The sequence below is a fragment of the Hemitrygon akajei genome, chromosome 11 (genome assembly GCF_048418815.1).
Source record: "Hemitrygon akajei chromosome 11, sHemAka1.3, whole genome shotgun sequence".
NCBI lineage: Eukaryota > Metazoa > Chordata > Chondrichthyes > Myliobatiformes > Dasyatidae > Hemitrygon > Hemitrygon akajei.
The window spans coordinates 119,253,809-119,276,560 of record NC_133134.1 but is presented as its reverse complement, the minus strand read 5'-3'; the positions used below and the strand labels follow the sequence as shown (position 1 = coordinate 119,276,560).

At 43.0% G+C, this 22,752-nt stretch overlaps 1 protein-coding gene across 5 annotated transcripts in view; it reads left to right on the top strand.

The window, feature by feature from the left end:
- Positions 1-3,500, top strand: part of LOC140735965 (pleckstrin homology domain-containing family G member 4B-like) — a 231,519-nt gene extending 228,019 nt beyond the window's left edge. For all 5 annotated transcript variants that reach the window (XR_012100852.1, XR_012100851.1, XM_073061594.1 and 2 more), the window contains one exon: positions 1,339-3,500. The gene's annotated coding sequence lies outside the window, so the exon portion shown is untranslated. The remainder of the gene's footprint in view (positions 1-1,338) is intronic.
- The last annotated feature ends 19,252 nt before the right edge of the window (positions 3,501-22,752 follow it).

The following is a 22,752-nucleotide window of genomic DNA, read 5'->3' as shown; positions in this document are numbered from 1 at the left end:
TCAGAATCAGAATCAGACTTTAATCGCCAAGTACCTATGCACATACAAGGAATTTACTTCCGGCAGATGTTGTCTCTCTGCTCATAACAATAATAATGATAAATATAAATGAAAATATAGATTATACATACAGATAGTGCAATCCAAGTAATAGTTAGCCGACAGTTTACCGGCAGTTAACTGTTCAGCAAAGTGACCGCAGTAGGGAAAAAACTTCTCCAATGCCTATTAGTCTTAGCCTGGAGGGATAGTGTTGTTTGTTTACAAAGTTGCCCTTTCAACATTAGACTAATTATTGCTTGCCATTTGCATTAAGAAATGAAAACTGGCTCCCATTTATGACAAAAACCTGAACGAAGAATATTAGTTAACTTACTCAAAAACCAGTCTTTGATCTCCAGACATGTCAGCTACTGTGTTGGAAAGCTGAGCTTGGCAAAAAAGCCCACTGGCCCTGGACAGTAAATATCCATCACAGCACACATAACTGTAACACTGGTTCTCCTACTTGTGCAGTTTTCAGGCATTCTGGCTGTAGAGAAGGAGCCTTATGTTTAGCTAAGTATCTGTAGAATGGAAAATTAGAACACAAAACCATAAGATATAGCAGCTGAATTAGGCCATTCAGCCCATTGAGTCTACTGCACCATTTGATTAGGCTGATTAACCCTCTCAACCCCATTCTTCTGCCTTCCCCCATAGCCTTTGCCACTCTTACTAATAAAATACTTATGAACCTCTCTTTAAATATATGCAATGACTTGGCCTCCACAGCTATATGTGGCAAAGAATTCCACAGATTCACCATCATCTGGCTCAAGGAATTCCTTCCCAACTGTGTTCTAAAGGAACGTTCTTATATTCAGAGATTGCACCCCCTAGTCCTAGACTCTTACACTATTGGAAATACCCTCTCCATTTCCACTCTATCTAGGCCTTTCAATGTTCAGTAGGATTCAATAAGACATCCCCACCCACTCCTCTAAACCCAGAGCCATCAAACACCCCTCGTTCATTGATTGTCATCTGTCTGTTTAAGAGGAGGCAATGCACCACATTATTTTAAGAATACTCAGTTCCTTTAACAGGAGGCACAAGATATTCTGCAGATGGTGGAAATATGGAGCAACACACACAAAATGCTGGAGGAACTCAGCAGTTCAGGCAGCATCTATGGAGAGAAACAGATAGTCAGTGTTTCGGTTGAGACCCTTCACCATTATGTGTGTGTTGCTCCTTTTAACAGGAGGTTGGTGATGAAGTCTGCACCACATAGTGTGATTCATGAGATAAAGCTGCAACATTTTATTCTAATTCTGTGGTTTCTTTGCTTACCAGGGCCTGAGATTCAATGAAGAGTTGGCGGAAGATCAGAACCCCAGCTGCTGCTGAGTTCTAAGATTTAATTCTAGTTAAGTGTTGCAAAGCAAACAGATTTGTGGGAATTTACTTCGCCACCTGGGATGTGTCCCAACAGATCATGCTTTTCATATTCAGAGAAACTGATGCAATAATGCAGCAGACTTCGAAGAAAAAATGACCTAATTCTCGGAACTGGCCACATGATTCAGGTGATGGGCCATGACCCAACCCATGGTACGTTCTGAGGTCACTGCCACGGAACGAGAATTTCTCGGTGAGCCTGTGGTTTAGTGCCTACTCCAGGTTCATTGACCAGTAATATCCAGCCTAATTTTTCACTTCAGATCTCTAAGGTTTGGTATGACAGGCTCCAACAAAAATAGATGAGAAAAGAAAATTCCACTTATTGCAAGATGGAAAAACTAAGCAAACAAATTTGATTTTTGGAGAAAATGGCATATAGCCAAGGTTGAAAGGGAAAAGGCAATATAAGTATAACCTTTTCATCTAATTATTAAAATCCTTAAGTATATTTTAATATGTATCATAAAACCTATTGATATAACATTGTATATTGTAGTGCTGTCTTCTTTTGCACACATATTAGCTTTAATTACAATGCTGTTATAAAATGCAAAGTCAATTATACTACTTTTATATTTTTACAATATTAAAAACATTGCTTTTCTTGATGCTAATGATCTTTTGACCCTACTTCTGTACTTTCATATAAGTCTACAATAACACTCACCTTGTACTAGATACTTCTATCAAACTTATGTCCTGTCTCTGTGAGTGCCTTCACCAGGTGACACAGAAATAATGAATCTAAAGTCAAACTGTTGCCTCCAGGTACTCACAGGGCAGAAAAGTCAAAGCACCACATATATCTATGAATGCGGAGCAGACTCAATGGGCAGGCCTAATTCTGCTCCTAAGAATAAGCACTGCACACCCTACCAAAAGTATCAGTAGAGCCAATCGCTCAGCACTGACAAATAACTTTATTTTCCAAACTGTTTCAAAACTTTCCAAGGTGATCTAATTAATTGCCTTGGAATTTGAGAACTTGCCTGAAACTGGTTGTGTCTGAAATCCGGTAGATGTGTTGTCAGGGTGATCTCTCTGGCTGTTTCATGAGGTGATTAGCTTTGAGTTACATGACAAGGCTTGGAGTGCATTCATGCCGTAGCAGTAGTAGTATGAATGCTCAACTCAAGTATGATGTTCTCCTAAGCGGAGTTGTCTATTGGTGGGCTCTCAGCTGGCAGTAGAGGCTGATCCAGGATCCACATATTCTGGTGCAGCATGGACAAAAGTAGTTCTTATGTAGCCCTCTAACATCTTGGACATTGGATTTGTCTTTGGCGTTGTTCTGATTACCTCTCCTTCCTAAAATGAGCAGGAATCTTCAAATTAGACACATCTAATGGGTATTCTTTTAGCTTTGGAGAAACAATGGAGCAATCCTCGCTGAAGTTAAAAGTGACAGAAAGAGCCTACTTAGGATCTGTAAAGAGCTGGATATTTGTCTAATAATCAGGGCTTCAGCTAAGGCAACAATATTAGAAATGAGAGGGCTTTTAAAGATTATCATGCTGATCCTCATAGTTTGCTGCCTAGACCAAGCTGATAAAGGCCTTACTGAGCTGATAGGACTTAGCAAATCACCTGGCAATAGATCAGTAGTGCTGGTGGAGTAACCATTCTGGCAGCCGGGCACTCACTCCACATAAAGCTGTGAGCAGTCCCTAGATCAGAGTAAAGCAAACTGTGTGACGTAATTCCCCTACGACCCTCATTCCATTATCTCACAGCTCCACATAGATCTTCTTGCCCTGGAGGTGTTAGAAATAAAATATTGTGAAGTATTGACTTATCTCTTTCAGTATATCTTTCCATGTTCTCTGATTTACCACTAAGGTGGTGTGAAATATATGATGTTGTCCTGAACAAAGTAAAAGAAAATACACTCCTTAGTCTCTCTATGTACCCTTCCTGTGTAAATTAGAATCACATGTAATAACTGCTGAATTTCCTGGAGTTACTGAGTAATTTCCATCTAGCGACTGTAACATTGTTGCTACGCAACTGAACATATATTAAAGGTTTGATTTGAACCATTTGATATGAGACAATGTGTCCCATTTGTATTTCTTTTCTAAAGTGCATCATTCAGTTGTAGACAATATTCTGTTTAATTTGTACTGACCAGTGTGCACAAAATTCTTGTGTTGTGCAATTTTTGCCCGGTGTCAACATGTGCACACTGAATTTTTTTTATGTGAAGTAAACTACCAAGTCCAGTTTGTTGCTTAAAAGAAATAAAATAATACACATCATTATTTCTCATATGCTATAGGACAGCATATAATATCAATCGTTTCACATGTTATTAAAGTTGTTTGAAATGGCCATTAAGCCATTCGATTTTAAATGAACTAGCAGTTCTTTTGCTTATTTGGAATTCGACATACTGAATCATTAATTCCTTCAATAAAAACAGTATAAATAAGCCAGTTCCAAAATTTGCAGACAAATCATCGTAAACTCCATGTTGTCAACATTGTCCGCATCAGAAACTGGGAAAGGAAATGAGATTGTGTACGGTGGTGAAATATACTTAACATGCCAATGAGGTAGAGGGTGACAACCTTTAGTGCGCAGTTTAAATACCTTTGTGCACTAGTAGCAAAAGATGTGTGTGCACACACATCTTACAGGGAACATTGGTGCAGACTAAGACAGGAAACATTAGAGGTATTCCTTGAGATTAATGGAACTGGAGCATCCAATGGTCCCAGAACTGTCTGGTTCCTTCAGAATATTTGATGAAACTGTATCTGAATTAAATTGAGTATCCTAAATTCCTGTGTTAAAGCAGGTGCCCCAGGAACACACAAATACACCCAGTGGCCACTTTATTAGATGCCTCCTGTACCTAATAAATTGTACTCTGTATGTTTGTGGTCTTCTGCTGCTGAAGCCCATGCACTTCATTGTATTGTACATTCTGAGATGCTCTTCTGCACACCACTGATGTAATGTGTGGGTATTTCCTGTCAGCTGGAACCAGTCTGACCATTCTCCTCTGACCTCTCTTATTAACACAGCACTTTTTGCTCACAGAACTGCTGCTCACTGGATATTTTTTGCTTCTCACACCATTCTCTGTAAATTCTTGTGTCTGTTGTGTGAGAAAATTCCAGAAGATCCAGGAGTTTCTGAAATGCTCAAACCACCTCATCTGGCACCAACAATCATTCCACAATCAAAGTCACTTCAATCACTTTTATTCTCCATTCTGATGTTTGTTCTGACTAACAGCTGAACCTGTTGAGCATGTCTGCAGGCTGTTATGCACTGGTTGCTGCCACATGATAGACTGATTAGATATTTGCATTAATGAGCAGGGGTATCTAATAAAGTGGCCACTGAGTGTTTGTAAAAATGTAGTGGTTCAGCTGCTTGCTTGGCAGATGAGTCTGACATCCTTTGGAAGTAACGCACCCTCACTTTTGTTTCGATTGTCAGGAAACTGGAGGGTGGTCTAAATGGGGGAAGGAATAGCACCACAGCTTAGCTCATTATCCAGCTTCCAGGCCAGAGGTCATGTCTGTGTGCAGTTTGTACCTTTTCTCTGTGACTGCACAGGTTCCTCAGTGGGAAGTGAGGGAAATGAGGTAAATATGAAATGGGATTAATGAAGGATTACTGTAAAGGGGTGGCCAGCATGGACTCTGTGGGTGAAAGGCCTGTTTCCATACTGTATTCCTCCATGACAAGATACAGTCATAGAGTGCAGGTACAGGCCCTTTGGCCTGACAAGTCTATGCCAACCATGCTGCCCACCCAGCTAGTCCCAAGTTCCTCTGTTTGGCCATATCCTGCCAAGCTCTTCTCCTCCAGGTACCTATACAAACTTCTTAAATGTTAACATTGTACCTATCTCAACCACTTCTGCAGTTCACTGCATATACCCACCACCCTCTGCATGAAAAAAAATGCCTATTAAACCTTTCCACTCTTATTTTAAACTAATCCCCCTAGTTTTGGCTGACCCGATCCTGGGGAAAAGACAGTTAGCACCCTCCTTATCTATGCCTCTCATAATTCAGACAAAAGAAATCCCATTTCCCTCAATCTACCGTGTTCCAAGCCTGGCCAATCTCTCTAACTCAGGCCCTTTAGACCTGGCAACATTCTCAGCAGTGTAGTTGTTACACCTGGGTTCAGCTCCACTGCTGCCTGTAGGGAGTTTGCACGTTCTCCCTGTGACTGCGTGGATTTCCTCCAGGTGCTCTGGTTTCCTCTTACAGTCCAAAAATGTATGCGTTAGTAGGTTAATTGGTCACATAGATGTACTACTGGCCTGTTACCATACTGAATCTCTGTATAATTAGATACATAAATAAATGATCTCCTCTGCATTCTTTCCACTTTACCCTTGTCTTTTCCATAACATTGTAACCAACCCTAGAAACAAGTGTGGCCTCAGCAATGAAATATACAAATGCAAAATTACATCCCAGCTCCTGTAATCAATAAAGAGAGGATTGCTAATATTAGTTAAAGGAACTGGAGCATCAAATGGTCCCAGAACTGTCTGGTTCCTTCAGCATTCTTGATGAAATAGCTGTGAGAAGAGATTAAACTAAAAATTAGATTAGATTTCACAGTATCATTCACAGTTCTTGTTCACTCATACAAATCAGCCAGCCTCAACCAGTTGCTCCTAGCCTTCAGTTACCTTGTTCCCTTGTCGAGTTAAGTATCTGTTCTCTCTTGTCTTGTGGCCTCTCACTGCTTGTTATTTTGCAGTTTATTATTATAAAGTGATAGTTCAACGCTAAATAATCTCAGCTGCTCTGCGTTTGGGTCAAGACATCTCTGCTTTTACTTAGTGGGTGAGTGATCCAGCGATTAACCTAATGGGGTTTGCTTGCCTAAAACAAGTCATTTGTCAGCATAAGCACACGACCCAGAAAGCATTCACCATCTGCTGGCCACTCTCAACCAATCCTCCACCTTGATACAGCAACCCCGCGCCAGTCAATCCCCTCCCATGGAGTCCTCGATTTTGGTGCCTGAGGGCTTTGATAGATCCCCAACCCGATGTTGCGACTTCCCGTCCCAGTGTGTCTTACACCTCAAGCTCCAGCCATCTCTGTAAGTTATGGACTGAGCCAAGATTGCCTTCATCATTTCTCTCTTGAATTGGGTGAACTCTGACCCGGGCTGCCACTGACTGAGACAATAAAACTCCCACGTGTAACCAATATGAAGGTTGTACTGCTGATATTTGCCGGGTTTATGACCAACCGGGAAATGGAAACGGGGCAGCGGATCAGATACTCACGCTTGGTGCTGGATACACCTGGCAGCGTGCAGCTGGAATGCAGAAGCACAGATAGCCCATTATCATCATGGCCTCTCGGAGCACTTAAAAGACGAGCTGTCCATGGACTTCGAAAGTCTGAACACTTTGGCCCACCGAATTAACAACCATCTTATGGAATTATCCTCCAGATCATCAGCCAGAGCCCCAGTTCAGTTCGCAGAATCATTTCAGGCTACGGGACCCTCATCATCGACATCTCCAGAGCCCATGTATTTAGGGAGAGATCCCTTAACTTCCCAAGAGTGTAAGGGTCAAGGAGGAAGAGCTTGACTGTTCACTGCAGAGCCGCCAGTCACCCACACATCAAAAGCCCACTGTGTCCAGGAGAAGTGCACCATCAAGTAGAGATGAGTGGCTTTCTATCTGGTAAACTCTCCCCAGCCTCTTGCTCCAGCACCATAGCCCGACTCACTCTTTCTGTTCCCCTCCACACTAAGACTATTACGCACACAGGAGGCTTTGGCGGATTCTGGCATAGCAGGTAACTTTCTGGACCGGACTCTGCATGCGCAGCTTGGATTCCCTACCAAACCTATCTCTTACCCTTTCTGCTTCACAGCCATTGACCAGCATTCCTTGGGGTCCGGCGTGGTCACAGGGTCTGTGCACATAAATATCGGAGATCACCACAAGTCCACCCAGTTCCTCCTAATCAACTTGTCCAACAATCCTCTCATCTTTTATCTCCATTAATAACCCTCTCTTAGCCTGGTTGTCTGGTTCATTACTGAGTTATGGACACAACTATCTGGCCACCTGCCTGCGACCTCAGTTGACCTGACCCTGTAAATCGGTGGAAGATGGGGGTTTTCATCCCTGTGTTGACTCAACAAGATCAGCAATACGAACCGCTACCCTCTCCCCTTGATGGATAGCAGATCTGAAACATTCCGTGGGCCCCAGATGTTTATCAAACTGGATCTGCGGAACATATGCACTCTGCGTCTATCGGGGAATAAGTGGAAGACGGCATTCATAATACCCACTGGCTACTGCGAATACTTGGTGATGCCTTTCGGACATTCCAACACTCCAGCCATGTTCCAAGCTTTCATCAACGAGATCCTCTGAGACATGCTACCCAAGTATGTGTTCATCTAATTTGGTGACATCCTCATCTTCTCCACTTCTCCAGGGACTCCTAAGACCACATCTGTCATGTCCAATCAATCCTTCAGCATCTCCTCAAAAACTAACTGCACTGCTAGTTAGAAAAGTGCCAGATCCTCACTGAAGTGTTTACCTCACTGGGTTACATCCTTTCACTCCAGGGCATAACCATAGACCCAGAGGATGTCCCTGACTGCACTCCCTCAAACAGCCACAGTGCCTCTTGGGCTTCTCCAAATTTTACCATTGGCTCTTCTGAAACTACAGCCAAATTGCCACTCCTCTCACCTCCCTCACCAAGTAACTTACCACACGGATATCCTGCTCTGCTGCCATGGACCGCACTTTCGAGGCATTCAAGAGATGCTTCACCATTGCTTGCATTCTCTGCCATCCAAGGGCCCAGAACTTTCATTGTTAAAGAAGACGCATCTGACGTTGGCACTGGGGCCATCCTCTTCCAGTGAGGACCAGACGAGAAGTCATACCCTTGTGCTTTATGCTCACACAAGTTCAACTCTGCACAGCACTGTTATGGAGTAGGAGGTAGGGAGCTACTTGCCATCAATTGGGCCTTGGAGCAATGGAGACCTTTGCTGATGGGAAACACCGAGCCCTTCCTGATCTGGACTGACCACCAGGACCTTATATCCATACAACAGACCCACCAACTCAACCTACATCAGGCTCACTGGGCCCTCTTCCTCAAGCATTTCAACTTCACTATCTCCTACTGACCCAGCTCCAAGAATATTAAGGCAGACATCCTGTCACAACATTTTGACCCAGCTAAAATGGAGATTGACCCTCAGCCATGATCCTCACCTCGATCATCTAGGGCCTTGAGAACCAAATCGGCCAGGCCCTACAGTATGAGCCTGCTCCAGCCGACACACCTGAAAGCGGCATGTACGTACCGGTGGCTGTGCACTCTGAGGCATTCCAGTGGGCCCACTCCTCACTCCCTTCTGGCCACCCAGGTGCACGACAGACTCTGGATTTTCTGTGATACTGGTTCTGATGACCCGCCATGATTGCTGTCTGCCCTTAAGGTGCCTAGTCCAATTCCTGCAACTAGCAGCCCTCTGGGCTCCTGTGACCCCTGCTGGTCCTTTGATGCCCCTTATACCAGATCATCATGGATTTTATCACAGGTTGGCCACCTTCCAATGGGGCCACGGTGATCATTACAGTAGTGGACTTGTTCTCCAAAGTGGACCAATTCATTGCTCTCCCTAAACTTCCATCAGCTGCTGAGACAGCAGACCTGATTCCCCAACATGTAGTTCACCTCCACGGCTTCCCTTAGAACATTGTATTGGACTGGCACACACAACTCTGATGAGACTTCTGCTCCCTCCTCTACACCTCAGTGACTCTGTCCTCTGTCTATCATCCGCAGACCAACGGACAGTTGGAAAGAGCCAATCAGCAAGTGGAGAAGTTTCTGTGATGCTCCACAGCCTCTAACTCTTCCATGTGGAAGAAGTAGCTGCTCTGAGCCGAGCTGTCCTACAATCTGAGCACCTCCCCTTCCACACGTATGTCAACCTTGAAGTGCTTCATGGCTACCAATCTCCATTGTTCTCTGCAGAGGAGTCAACAGTGGAAGTCCCCCAGGTGCCTGGTTTGCCAATGCCAGAATGCTTGGAAGAGGGCACAGAGTGCCATCCTAGCTGCCAACTGCATCTTCTGCCACCAGGTTGGTGTCCAGGCAGTCTACTCCAATCTAGAGATGATGTTTGACTGTCTACCCGAGATCTGCCTGTGCACACTGACTCCCACAAGCTCTCGCTTTAGTTATTGGTCCCTTTAAGATTGCCCATCACATCAATCCTTTTACTTGCCACCTCCAGCTGCCATCGTCCCTCAGGATCACACGTACCTTCCACATTTCCTTCCTCACAGCATTCAGCCCATCTGACCCTGCATCTTCAGAACCAAGGATGGTGGAAGGTGGTGCAATGCACAGGGTTCACTGGTTGATGGATTCTTGTCAACGTGGATAGGGTGTGCATTACCTGGTTGACCGGGAAGGGTATGGCCAGCGGGAGAGATCTTGGGTTCCAGCTAGTTACATATGGATCCATTGTTTATTGAAGTGTTCTACTGGACCCATCCAGCTTGTCCTGGGTGCTGCCCACTTAGGGGATGAGGTGTGTGGGTCCTGTCAAGCTGCTTCCTGTCTCCATCCAGCTATTAGGAGTTACTTGTCACATGTTTCCAACTCATCACCTGCAGCCTATTTAAACCCAGCTCTTATCCTTAGTCCTTGTTCACTCATACTAACCAGCCAGCCTCAACCAGTTGCTCCTAGCTTTCAGTTACCTTGTTTCCATGTTGAGTTACCTGTTCTCTCCTGCTTTGAGGTCCCTGAAGCTTTTTTTTAAATTTGCATTTTTTATTAAAGTTTTTGCTCACCACCAAACTACCCAGTGCTTGGGTCAAGCCTCCTCTACAGTCCCTGGCAGGATGCATCTGTAAAAGGATGTGAGTATAGATTATCATAGTCCAGTTCTTTTCTGTCTCCTCAGAAAGCAGAGATGTTGGTGAGCTTTCCTGATTGAGCAGAATATGTTCTGGAATCAGAAGATGTTGTGTATGATGTGCTCCCCCAGGAGTTTGAAACCACTTGCCATTTCCACCACTGTGCCATAAAATGTTAACAGGGGTATGAGTGATGCGAGATCTCCTGAAGTCAATAACCATCTCTGTTGGCTTTTTGACATTGAGGAAGAGGTTATTTGATTGGCACCAGGCCCTGAGCTCTTCCATTTCCTCTCCGTAGGCTAACTCATCATTGTCAGGGTTGAGTCCCACCACTGTTTTGTCATTGACGAACTTGACAATGTGATTGCTTGGGTATTTGGTCATGCAGTCATTTGTGAGCAATAAAAATATCTGTTGTAGAGCTGTTCTGTTGGTAAGCATAATTAGTGAGTGTCCAGTGTGGCAGGAATGGAGTCTTTGACATGTGCCATTGCTTGGTATTCAAAATACTTCATGATGATTGGCATCAATGCCACTGTGTCATAGTCATTTAGTTCTGAAGGTGCAGACAGAGCGATTTGAAGCATGTGGGAACAGCAGCTTGGATAAGTGAAGTGTTGAAGATGGCAGAGAGCAGGTGTGCACACACACTGAGTATTCACACTAGGATGTTTTCTGGACCAGCAGTATTACAGGGGTTGACTCTCTGCAGAGTATTCTCACATCTGCTGCTGTTACAGACAGTGGCTGCTCACCTGGGAAGAGGGTAATTTTTATGGCCGGCATTGTGCTCCATGCCTCAATGATTACATTAGAAGTTGTTGGGAGTGTCAGGGAGGGAGATGTCACTGGTCCAGTTGGTGCCAATTTTCCTTCCATACTCAGCAATGTCCTTGATGCCCAGTTACATAAGTGAGGGATTGTTATCAGACAGGTGTTCCTGAATTTTTTGTATGCAGGCAGTCTTTGCCATCTTGATGGCTAAAATGAGATTTTTCCTGGTGTTTCTGAGACCTGTTCTGTCTTCAGACGTAAAGGCAGCATCACAGGTTTAAGTAGGAAGCACACTGTTGTGTATTTAATATTTCAGTAATGCTGTAATATACTGTTGATAAAGCATTTTGTTATTTACATTATTCATTACTGGTTAAATGTAAAAGTACGTGAATGGCATACGTCATATATGCACACTTCAGTTAAGTAAAAACAAAGAGTAGACACATTATTCCCAGCTCCCAGTATGCATATTGGTGAGTTACAAAAAATGGCACACGCCTCTGCATTCAGTCAGGGCTGAGATTAGCATTAGGGAGATGTGGTCAGAGAGCCCAGAGATAATGGGAAAATGGGATTAATACATTTTGTTAACTTAATGTCCAAGATGGGTATGGTGAGCTGAAGGACCTATTTCTATGCTGTCTGTCTCAGGGTCTTTCCTGACGTACTTCAGGTTATGACGAGCCACAGTGCACAGGCTGTCGCTATTTCCCCTAGGGGTATGTGAGTGCGCAGTGTTTGATGTGTGCAATGCGCTGTGTCTGGGTATGTGCATGTGTGAGGTGGGTAGACAGAGCATTATATTACAGCCCAGGAGCAGGGCATTCAACCCATCATATCTGTGCTAACCATGATATCAGTTTACTCCCCCGTCTGCACATGGTGTGCATCCTTCAATTCTCTGTCCGTTCACCTGCCTTTCTAAATGCCTCCATTTCCACCAATCCCCAAGGCACCCAACAAGAAACTCGCCTCACACCTCTCCTATAAATTGTAACATGATTGAGTAGATAGCTGGACACGTCTGGCCAGGGCAGAAATGGCTAATGCGAGGGAACATTATTTTAAGGTGATTGGGGGCAAGTGTACGGGGAATGTCAAAGGTAAGTTTTTATTACAGAGAGTGATGGGTGTGTAGAATGGACTTCCAATGGTGGTGGTAGTGGTTGATACACAAGGGATATTGAAGAAGCTCTTAAGTAAGCACATAGATGATAGGAAAAGGAGGGCTATATAGGAGGGAAGGGTTAGTTTATTCTTAGAGTAAGTTGTGAGAATAGATTAAAGGTTGGCATAATATTGTCCAAAAGACCTGTACTGTGCAGTACTGTTCTATGTTCCATTTTCCTCTCTCACCTTAAAGCTATGCCCTCTTTAATAGTATTTGACACTTCCATCCTAGGAAAAAAAACTATCTACCCTGTCTATACCTCTCATAACTGTATACACTTCAATCATATTACCCTCAACTTCCAGCTCTCCAGAGAAAATAAACCGGGCTTGTCCAACCTCTCCTTACAGCTAATCCCTCTGTACTTTCTCCAAAGCCTCTGCACTCTTCTTATAATGAGGCAACCAGAACAGAACACAATACTTCACAAGAATCCCAACTGAAGAGTTATACAACTGCAACATGACTTGCCAATTTTTATACTCAGTGCTTTAAATGACAAAGGCAAAGATGTCACATGCTTTCTTTACCACCCTATCGAGATGTATTGCCACTTTCAGGGAGTTATGGACTTGGATCCCTAGAATGCTGATGGAAAGCATTTAGTAGTGCCTCTGGCACTAAACTTCAACGTTCAAAGTAAATTTATTATCGAAGTACTTATATATCACCATATACTACCCTGAGACCCCTGAGGGTATTCACAGTAGAACAAAGAAATACAATATAATCAATGAAAAGCTACACACAAATTTTAACAAACCACCAATATGCAAAAGAAGTCAAACTTCTTTTGGAGTTTGCAGGAATACCAGCCCTCCCCACCATTGAGCACATCTACAAGGAGTGCTGCCACAAGAAAGCAGCATTCATCATCAATGGCCCTGCCTGCCAGGCTATGCTCTCTTCTCACTGCTGCCATCGGAAAGGAGGTACAGGAGCCTTAGGTCCCACACCACAAGATTCAGGAACAGTTATTACCCTTCAACCATCAGGCTCTTGAACCAGTATGGGTAACTTTACTCACCTCAACACCGAAATGATTCCATAACCTATGGACTAATTTTCAGGATTCAAACTCATTCACAGTATTATTTACTTGCTGTTTTTTGTTATTATCATTATTTTTTCTCAACTCAAGCTGGTAAAACCTGAGGTACCAGCATAGCCAAGCACATTCATTTCTCAATTGCTGGGAACTTTCAGACTATTCTAGTGGTGTTTAGTATTGTGGCTTTCTGACGATTTACATAGATATTGCTGTGTAGCCCAAATTTTTTAATGCTATTGTGTAGTGACTTTGGGATGATACCAGTTGTAGATATTACTACTGAGACAATGTACATCTTGTTCAGGTTTCAAAGTCTTTCAATTTCCTCTTTTAATTCAGCATATTTCTGGTGTTTTTCACTTCTGTAAGTTATGTGTGTTTGGAAAGGCTATATCTGTTCTTGCTTGTTCATCCTGTATTATTATATCCCTGATATTATTATGGATTGTCCTATCTGTGACAATGGACTGGTCATAATATAATTTGTGGGTCTCTGACTCTAAAACTGGATCAGGCTTGTACTTACAGTAAGGTATGATTTCTTTTATGAAATGCTAGGGGAATTCAGCAGGCCGGGCAGCTTCTGTGGAAAAGAGTAAAGTCGATGTTTCGGGCCAAGATCCTTCATCAGGATGCTGCTTGGCCTGCTGAGTTCCTCCAGCATTTTATGTGTGTGGCTTGGATTTCCAGCACCTGCAGATATTTTCTTGTTTGTGATTTATTTTATGAGTTTCTATTTTAAAGCACGATTTCAGTGAATGATGTCTTCCACTTGACCGTGCCTGTGTATGTAATCAGATTGTGTCAAGCTGCTAAAGGATCCTGTAATGGGTTGGATTGTTTCTGTTTTTAGTTGGCATTTTCTACATTTATCATCTTGTTAATCTTGATTTTTGTTAACCACTTGGTCCTGTGTTGCTAAAGGAACTCCTCTGTTAAAGGGAAAAGGTGTCCAACTCTGAGTCAAGTGTTCGACGCTTCCTTGTTGACATGTAGTCTGCTCACATCACAGGGATATCCTCCATGGAGGGTCTGCTCTTCCATTGGTTAACTTTTTCTTCAATAGTGATAATATCTTCATTTTTCTGGGTTGTGCTCCTATTTCAGATCAGTGGTGTATACTTCTTATTGAAATTGTATACGTTTGTGTGGAGTTCAAATTCCTGATTTCGTTGATGAAAGTATAACCTTAGAAGTTTTATCTGACTGTTGGTAGATTTTTAATGTCATTTATTCCTCTTCCCCCTTCTGTCCTTGGTAGTGTTAACCTAAGCACATCCAAATCTATATAACATTTTCTGAAATCTGTCACTTCATTTCTTATTTCTCTTTGAAAATTTTCCAGAGCAGTTTTGGACTAAGATTGTTGTTGTTCGTCCTTTGGAGTTGAAGACGACCACGACTTTAGTCAGGTGGAGGGTTTGTGACTGTGGGTCTGGGGGTGACTGGTGAGGCCAATCTGGGCCCTGAAAGCTCGCCCACATGTGGGACACATGAGGGTAGGTGCTGCAGTGGAAGTGGAGGTAGCTCGAGCCTTGCGCGCGGCGCGTTTCCTCTGAGCCTCTGCGGCGGTTCTGATTTCTGCTGCATACGCTCCTTTAGTGGTCCTGCTCCACCAGGTTGGGCGGTCCAGAGCAAGCGATTCCCAGCTACTGGGATTGATGTTGAGGTCTTTGAGGGACACTTTGAGGCAGTCTTTGAATCGTTTCTTCTGCCCTCCAACTGAGTGCTTGCCCTGGCTCAGCTCTCCATACATCAGCTGTTTTGGTAGTCGACTGTCAGACATCCTGATGACATGGCCAGTCCATCTGGCTTGGGCTTTCTGTAGGAGGGTGTAGACGCTGTGGGTGCTAGCTCGCTCCAGGACCTCCGTGTCTGGGACTTTGTCCTGCCATCGTACGTGGAGAAGTCTGCGGAGGCAGCTCAAGTGGAAGTGGTTGAGCTGTTTAGCGTGTCTGCTGTAGACAGTCCAGGTCATCTGGCATAGAGGAGGGTGGTGAGAACCACTGCTCGGTAGACCTTCAGCTTGGTGGTAAGGCTGAGTCCTCTCCGCTCCCATACATTCTCACAGAGTCTCCCAAAGGCGGCACTGGCTTTGTATGGAACTAAGATATTATGCCAAAAGAATACATTAATATAGATATCACAAAAGTGTTTATTGCCTTTGTTATATTGTTGTTGTTGTTATTATTATTATTATTATTATTCCATTCCTGATAATTATTGGTCCTTCTTTCTTGTTTTTTAATGAGTGCTTAAAATGCCTTTGGATTCTCCTTGGTCCTTCTCACAAGGGACATTCCATGGCCCCTTTTATCTCTCATGATTCTTTGTTTGTTTTTATCTCTTCTCCTTTTATTTTTCTCAAAGGCACTGTCCCATTTCAGCTTCCTTACATATGCTCCCTTAACCTTTTAGACTCTATTTGTATGAGGATGTAGATTTGTAAATGAATAATATAGAGATGAAAAGAGATTTATGCACAGAGGAAATGGAGAGTTTGGATTCCACTGGCAGGAAGGAAGTAAATACAGAATGCTCACTAGATACAAACTGTCCCAGCACGTGTACACGAGAAGCCAGGACAGTCAAGGACACAGTCCATTGTTTGTAATTTGTGCACATTACCTCATTTCTGACAAGTAAATGAATTGAGTGAACAGTGTCCTTCTTACTCTGAAATTTTCTCTGATCTCATTGATTATTTTAAAAATTCAATGGGACATCATTAACAGACTGAGCAAGGAAGCATTTACTAAAAATGCTGCTTAACAAAAAGGCTCCCATTTCTACCGCTTTAAATAGCTACAGGACTTCAGGAAATCCTAATCCATTTTAAAGGTAACCCATTGAATTGTGGTATGATGTTGAAAGGGGGTGGCCAGATTACTCACTGGAGTATCCTGTCTCAACACTCTCTTTATACCATCCTTCTGTATGGTCCCCACCATTCAGACCATGCTTTCTTCTCACTGCTGCCATCAAGAAGAAAGTACAGGAGCCTTAGGTCCCAAACAATCAGGTTTAGGAGCAGTTATTACCCTTCAACCACCAGGCTCCTGAAGCAGTATAGATAACTTCACCTGCCTCGACTCTGAACTGATCAACGAACACAACCTTTGAACTCACTTTCAAGGACTCTTCAACTCATGTCCTCAGTATTAATTAATTAATTGTTTGTTTGTACAGTTTGTCTTCTTTTGCCCATTGGTTGTTTGTCAGTCTTCATAGTTTTACTTGCCTTCTCCCCATAACCTTTGATGGCCTACCTATATAAGAAGCTATCAATCTCCACATTAAATATACTCAATGATTTGTTCTGCACTGCCATCTATGGTAATAAATTCCACAGATTCACCACCCTTGGGCTAAAGAAATTCATCCTCATCTCTCTTCGAAATGGATGTCCTATTCTTTTGAGACTGTGCTTTCTGTTCTAGACTCCCTGACTATAGGGAATATACCCTCCACATCCACACTATTTAGGCCTTTCAATATTCAATAGGTTTCAATGAGATCTCCCCTCAATATTCTAAGTGCCAGTGTGTACAGGCCCAAAGTCATCAAATAGCTTTTAATATGTTAACACTTTCATTCCTGGATCTTTCTCATGAAACTCCTCTGCACCCTCTCGAATGGCAACACATCTTTTGTCACATAAGGGACCTGAAACAGCTGACAATACTCCAAGTGTGGCTGAACCTATGCCTTGTACAGCCTTAACCATTACGAGGTCTTATCACTATCTTATTATCTTATCACAACTAATTCCTCCACAATCTCTTCAGCAAACTCCTTCAGAACCTTGTAGTGTAGTCCATCTGGTCCAGATGAGTTATCTACCTTCAGGTCTGTCAGCCTCCAAGCATCTTCTCCTTAATAATAGCAACTGCACTCACTTCTGCCCCTGACGTTCTCGAATTTCCAGAACACTGCTGGAATGTTCCACAGTGAAAACTGGTGTAAATTACTTAGTAAGTTTGCCTGCCATTTATTTGTTCCTCAGTAGATGATTATAGTAATTGAAACTGTCAAAGACTTGGCCCAAGATGTTGACAGCTTTTTCCTTTCTATAGATGTTGCCTGACTTGTTGAGTTGTTCCACATTTTGTGGGTTGCTCTGGATTTCCAGCATCTGCAGAATCTCTTGTGTTTATAATGAGGAAACCTTGCTCCCCAGAGGATGTTGGACTCAGGACTGCGATGGGCTGAAATCTTGCAGCTGCTGTCAGTTTTGTGCTCTGCTGGGGCTGACCACTGATGGAGGATCAGCACCTCGCTAACTGCAAAACCAAGACGAGAAGATTATGAACAATCACCGTTATCAACACCAACTCCTTGAATGTGCCTCATTAGCATTGTTTTCAACAATCCCTTCACCTTAACCTTTACAAAATACCAACAGCTTCTGAGGTACAGAATTTCACAAATTTATAATATACTAAATAACAAGAGAATTAGATCAGGAATTTTAATTCTACAATGTTTGAGTACTTCCACTAGTTACATATACAATCATGGTGAGGTCCAGCTAAGAACTACATGAAACAATCATCAAACATGCAATTGTTCAGTAATTTCAATAATTATAAGACTACAAGACACAGGAGCAGAATTAGGCCATTTGGCCCATCGAGTCTGCACCGCCAATCATCATAGCTGATCCTTTATTTTTTCCATTCCTCAGCCTCACTCCCCTGCCTTCTCCCTGTAACCTTTGATGCCATGGCCAATTAAGAACGTATCAATCTCTGCCTTAAATACACTAATAACCTGCCCTCCACAGCTGCATGTGGTAACAAATTCCACAAATTCACTACTCTCTGGCTAAAGAAATGTCTCTGCATCTCTGTTTTAAAAGGACCCCCTCAATCCTGAGCCAGTGCCCTCTTGTCCTAGACTCCTCCCAACATGGGAAATATCCTTTCCACTTCTACTCTGTCTAGGCCTTTCAACATTCAAAAGGTTTCAATGAGATTCTCTTCAGCCTTCTAAATTCAAGTGAGAACAGGTCCAGAGCCATCAAATATTCCTCACATTATAACCCTTTCATTCCCAGAATCATCTTTGTGAACCTCCTCTGAACCCTCTCCAATGCCAACACATCTTTTCTAAGACGAGAACCCCAAAATTGTTCACAATACTCAAGGTGAGACCTCACCAGTGCCTTATGAAATCTCAGCATCACATCCCTGCTCTTACTTTATAGACCTCTTGAAATGAATGCTAACATTGCATTCGCCTTCCTCACCACTGACTCTGCCTGCAAGTTAACCTTTAGGATGTTCTGCCCAAGGACTCCAAAGTCCATTTGCATCTCAGACTGTTGGAATTTCTCCCTGTTTAGAAAATAGTCTGAACCTTTATTTCTTCATCACCAAGTATTTTCCAACATTGTATTTAATTTGCCACTTTCTTGCTCATCCTCCTAATCTGTTTTAAGTCCTTCTCAGCCTTGTTGTTTCCTCAACACTATTTGCCCCTCCATCAATCTTCATATCATTTGCAAACTTGACAACAAAGCCATCTATTCCATCATCTAAATAATGATAAACAGCATAAAAAGAAGCTGTACCAACACTGAACCTTGTGGAACAACATTAGTCAATGGCAGACAACCAGAAAAGGATTCTTTTTTTCCCATGCGCTGCCTCCTACAAATCAGCCAACACTCTAACCAGGTTAGCAACTTTCCTGTAATACCATGGGCTCTTAGCTTGGTAAGCAGCCTCATATGTGGCACCTTGTCAAAGGCCTTCTGAAAATCCAAATATACAGCCTCCACTACATCCCCTTTATCTATCCTTCTTGTAGTCTCCTCAAGGAATTCCAACAGGTATGTCAGACAAGATTTTCCCTTAAGGAAACCATGCAAACTTTGTACTATCTTGTCCTTTGTCACCAAGTACTCCATAACCTCATCCTTAACAATGGACTCCAACACCTTCCCAACCTCTGAGGTCAGACTAACTAGTCTATAATTTCCTTCCTGCTGCCTCCCTCTATTCTTAAAGAGTGGAATGACATTGCAATTTTCCAGTCCTCTGGCACCATGCGAGAGTCTAATAATTTTTGAAAGATCAATACTAATGCCCCCTCAATCTCTACTGCTACCTCTTTCAGAACCCTAAGGTGCAATTTATCTCGTCCTGGCGACTTATGTACTCTTAGGTCTTTCAGCCTTTGAGCACCTTCTCCCTTGTAGTAGTAACTGCAGTCACTCTTTTTCCACACATTCTTCAACATCTGGCACACCGCCAGTGTCTTCCACAGTGAAGACTGATGCAAAATACTCATTTAGTTCATCTGTCGTCTCCTTGTTCCTCATTATTATTTCTCCAGCCTCATTTTCTAGTGGTCCTATGTCCACTCTGCTCTCTCTCTCTTTTATATTAATAAGTTTTTTTTCTATCTACCTTGATATTGTTTGCCAGCTTGCTTTCATATTTCATTTTTTCCCTTTTAGTTGCTTTCTGTAGGTTTTTAAAAGGTTCCCAATCCTCAAACTTCCCACTAATTTTTGCTGCCTTTTATGACCTCTTTTGTTTTTACATTAGCTTTGACTTCTCTTGTCAGCCATGGTTGTACTATTTTGCCATTTGACTATTTCTTCATTTTTGGAATACATCTATCCTGCACCTTCCTCATTTTTCCCAGAAACTCACACCACTGCTGTTCTGCTGTCATCCTGCCAGCATCCGCTTTAAAGGTTTCAAAGGTCCATTTAAAGTCAGAGAAATGTATAAAATATATATCCTGAAAAACCACCCATGAAAACAGAGGAGTGCCCCAAAGAATGAACGACAGATAAATGTTAGAACCCCAAAGTCCCTCCAGCTCCCCCCAGCATGAGTATGCAGCAGCAAAGCAACAATTCCCCCTCCCGCACCAGCAAAGAAACTGCATCAGCACCCACCACCGAGCACTCAAACATGCAGCAAAGACAGAGACTGGCAGTACCCCACAGGCTCTCTGGTATTCGACATACCACAGGCTCTCTTCTCTCCCTAATAAGGAAGAATTTCACAGCGAGAGGGGAGACATAGAAAACAACTTGCTGATTTACGATGCTATAAGTCTGTTGTGTCACTTTTTCAGAGCTCTTTGCCCAAAGAACTCGGGTCTCTAGGCACACAACCAGCAACCAGCTCACTGCTTTCGATCTTCCGTGTTCCACGACACACCAGATTCCTGCAGAGACACTGAGCTTTGATCCAGCCATCTCCAGAGCCATGAGATCCTGGAACTCCGAAGGCGAGCTGATCTCTTAGGCCACATCCTTGGAATATCGAAAAACAGCTAGTTGTGAAACCCCGAGAGCGAGTCTCATTCTTGCAAAGAATCGAAATCAGTACGTAACTCCAAATCAGGGTCTTCAAATGAACCCTGAAAGGGAAAAATAGAGATATTAAAGATGGAAATAGATTTGGTTATGAAGATGCAAGCAAAGCAGTTGCTGTTAGGTGCCATTGTCTCCTAAATTGGCCAACTCCTCTTTCATACCACTGTAATTTCCTTTACTCCACTGAACTACTGTTGCATCAGACTTTACTTTCTCCCTATCAAATTTCAAGTTGAACCCAATCATGTTGTGATCACTGCCTCTTAAGGGCCCCTTGACTTTTAGCTCCCTAATTGCCTCCAGTTCATCATATAACACCTAACCCAGTACAGCTGATCACCTAGAAGGACCAAAGACAAACTGCTCTAAAAAGCCATCTTGGAAGCATTTAACAAATTTACTGTCTTCAGATCCAACACCAACATGATTTTTCCCAATCTACCTGCATGTTAAAATCTCCCATTGCCCTTTTGACACACTTTTTTATTTCCCGTTGTAATCTGTAGTCCACATCCCAGCTACTGTTTGGAGGCCTGTGTATAACTGCCATCAGGGGCTTTTTACCCTTGCAGTTTCTTAATTTAACCCAGAAGGACTCAACATCTTTTGATCCTATGTCACATCTTTCTAATGATTTGGTGCCATTTTTTACCAGCAGAGCCATGCCACTTACTCATTGAACATAAAACATAGAAAACTTACAGCACAATACAGGCCCTTCGGCCCACAATGCTGTGCCGAACATGTACTTACTTGAGAAATTATCTAGGGTTACCTATAGCCCTCTAATTTTCTAAGCTCCATGTACCTAGCCTGGAGTCTCTTAAAAGACCCTAACATATCCGCCCCCACCACCATCATCGGCAGCCCATTCCACGCACTCCTCATTCTCTGCGTAAAAAGCTTGTCCCTGGGGGACCACGTGAGCAAACAATGGAGTAAGGCATGTTTGGCTGGGCTCCTGCCTAACCTTAGCTTTATTGTATATTTAGAATAGCGCTTTCTTTCAAATCTTATCAAAGTAAGTAAATAAGTCATCTAAGTACATATAGCGAGAGTTACTTTGTTCTCTGACATGTGGTAATGGCGTCTAAGTTTCAAAAATATAAATACACTGGGCCCACTAACACCAAGACGACCGACTCCATGGCGCAAAGTTTAAGTGCTGACTGTGCATGCGCAGATACTCTACCCCGCATGAAGTCAGGCGAAATGGACACGAAAGACCTAAAGATTCGGCTCCTCTTGGAGCTAAAAATGGACATCTCCATGGTAATAAGAGCAGAGCTGAAAAACGCTCTCGCCAAAGATCTCAACTACATGAAAAATGAACTAAAATACGCCCTCACTGAAGAATTCAACTACCTGAAAAACAAGATGAAGAATGCCCTAGCCGAAAATTTAAACTACCTGAAAAATGAGCTGTAGGTAGTAAGAACCAAGTTAGCAAACAACGCAGCATGTACCCAAGTTGAGATTGACCAAGTAAAGGCTAATGTTAGACATGGAAGATGTCTTATCATCTTGGTCAGATGAAATGGTATCACTTCAAACCATCGTAAATGCCCTGAAATCGGAGCTGAAGGACTTAAGTGATGAATGTGAAGACATGGAGGGAAGAATGTGGAGGTGCAATATCCTTATTTTGGGGGTTGCTGAGGGGCCTGGGTCAAGTTCCACGGAGTCCATTTCTAGATTACTGTCAGAGGTGCTTAAACCGAACAAAGACATTCTTATCGACCGCTCACATCGGAGTCTCACACCAAAAGAAACAACGGTAAACCACATGCAATTCTAGTTAAACTACATTATTATCAGGACTGTGTCGATGTTTTACATCCAGCTCGAAACCAGACCCCGCTTAACTACAATGGGAAACCCATGGCTATTTTTCCAGACTACACCGCAAGGGTCACCAAAGCTCGAGCTGCATTCACGGACGTCAGGAAACGGCTGCGTGACCAGCTGGATAGCTGATATGATATACTGTTCCCTGCTTGACTCCACATTACACACAATGGGACAGAGAAAGAATTTCTGGACCCGGA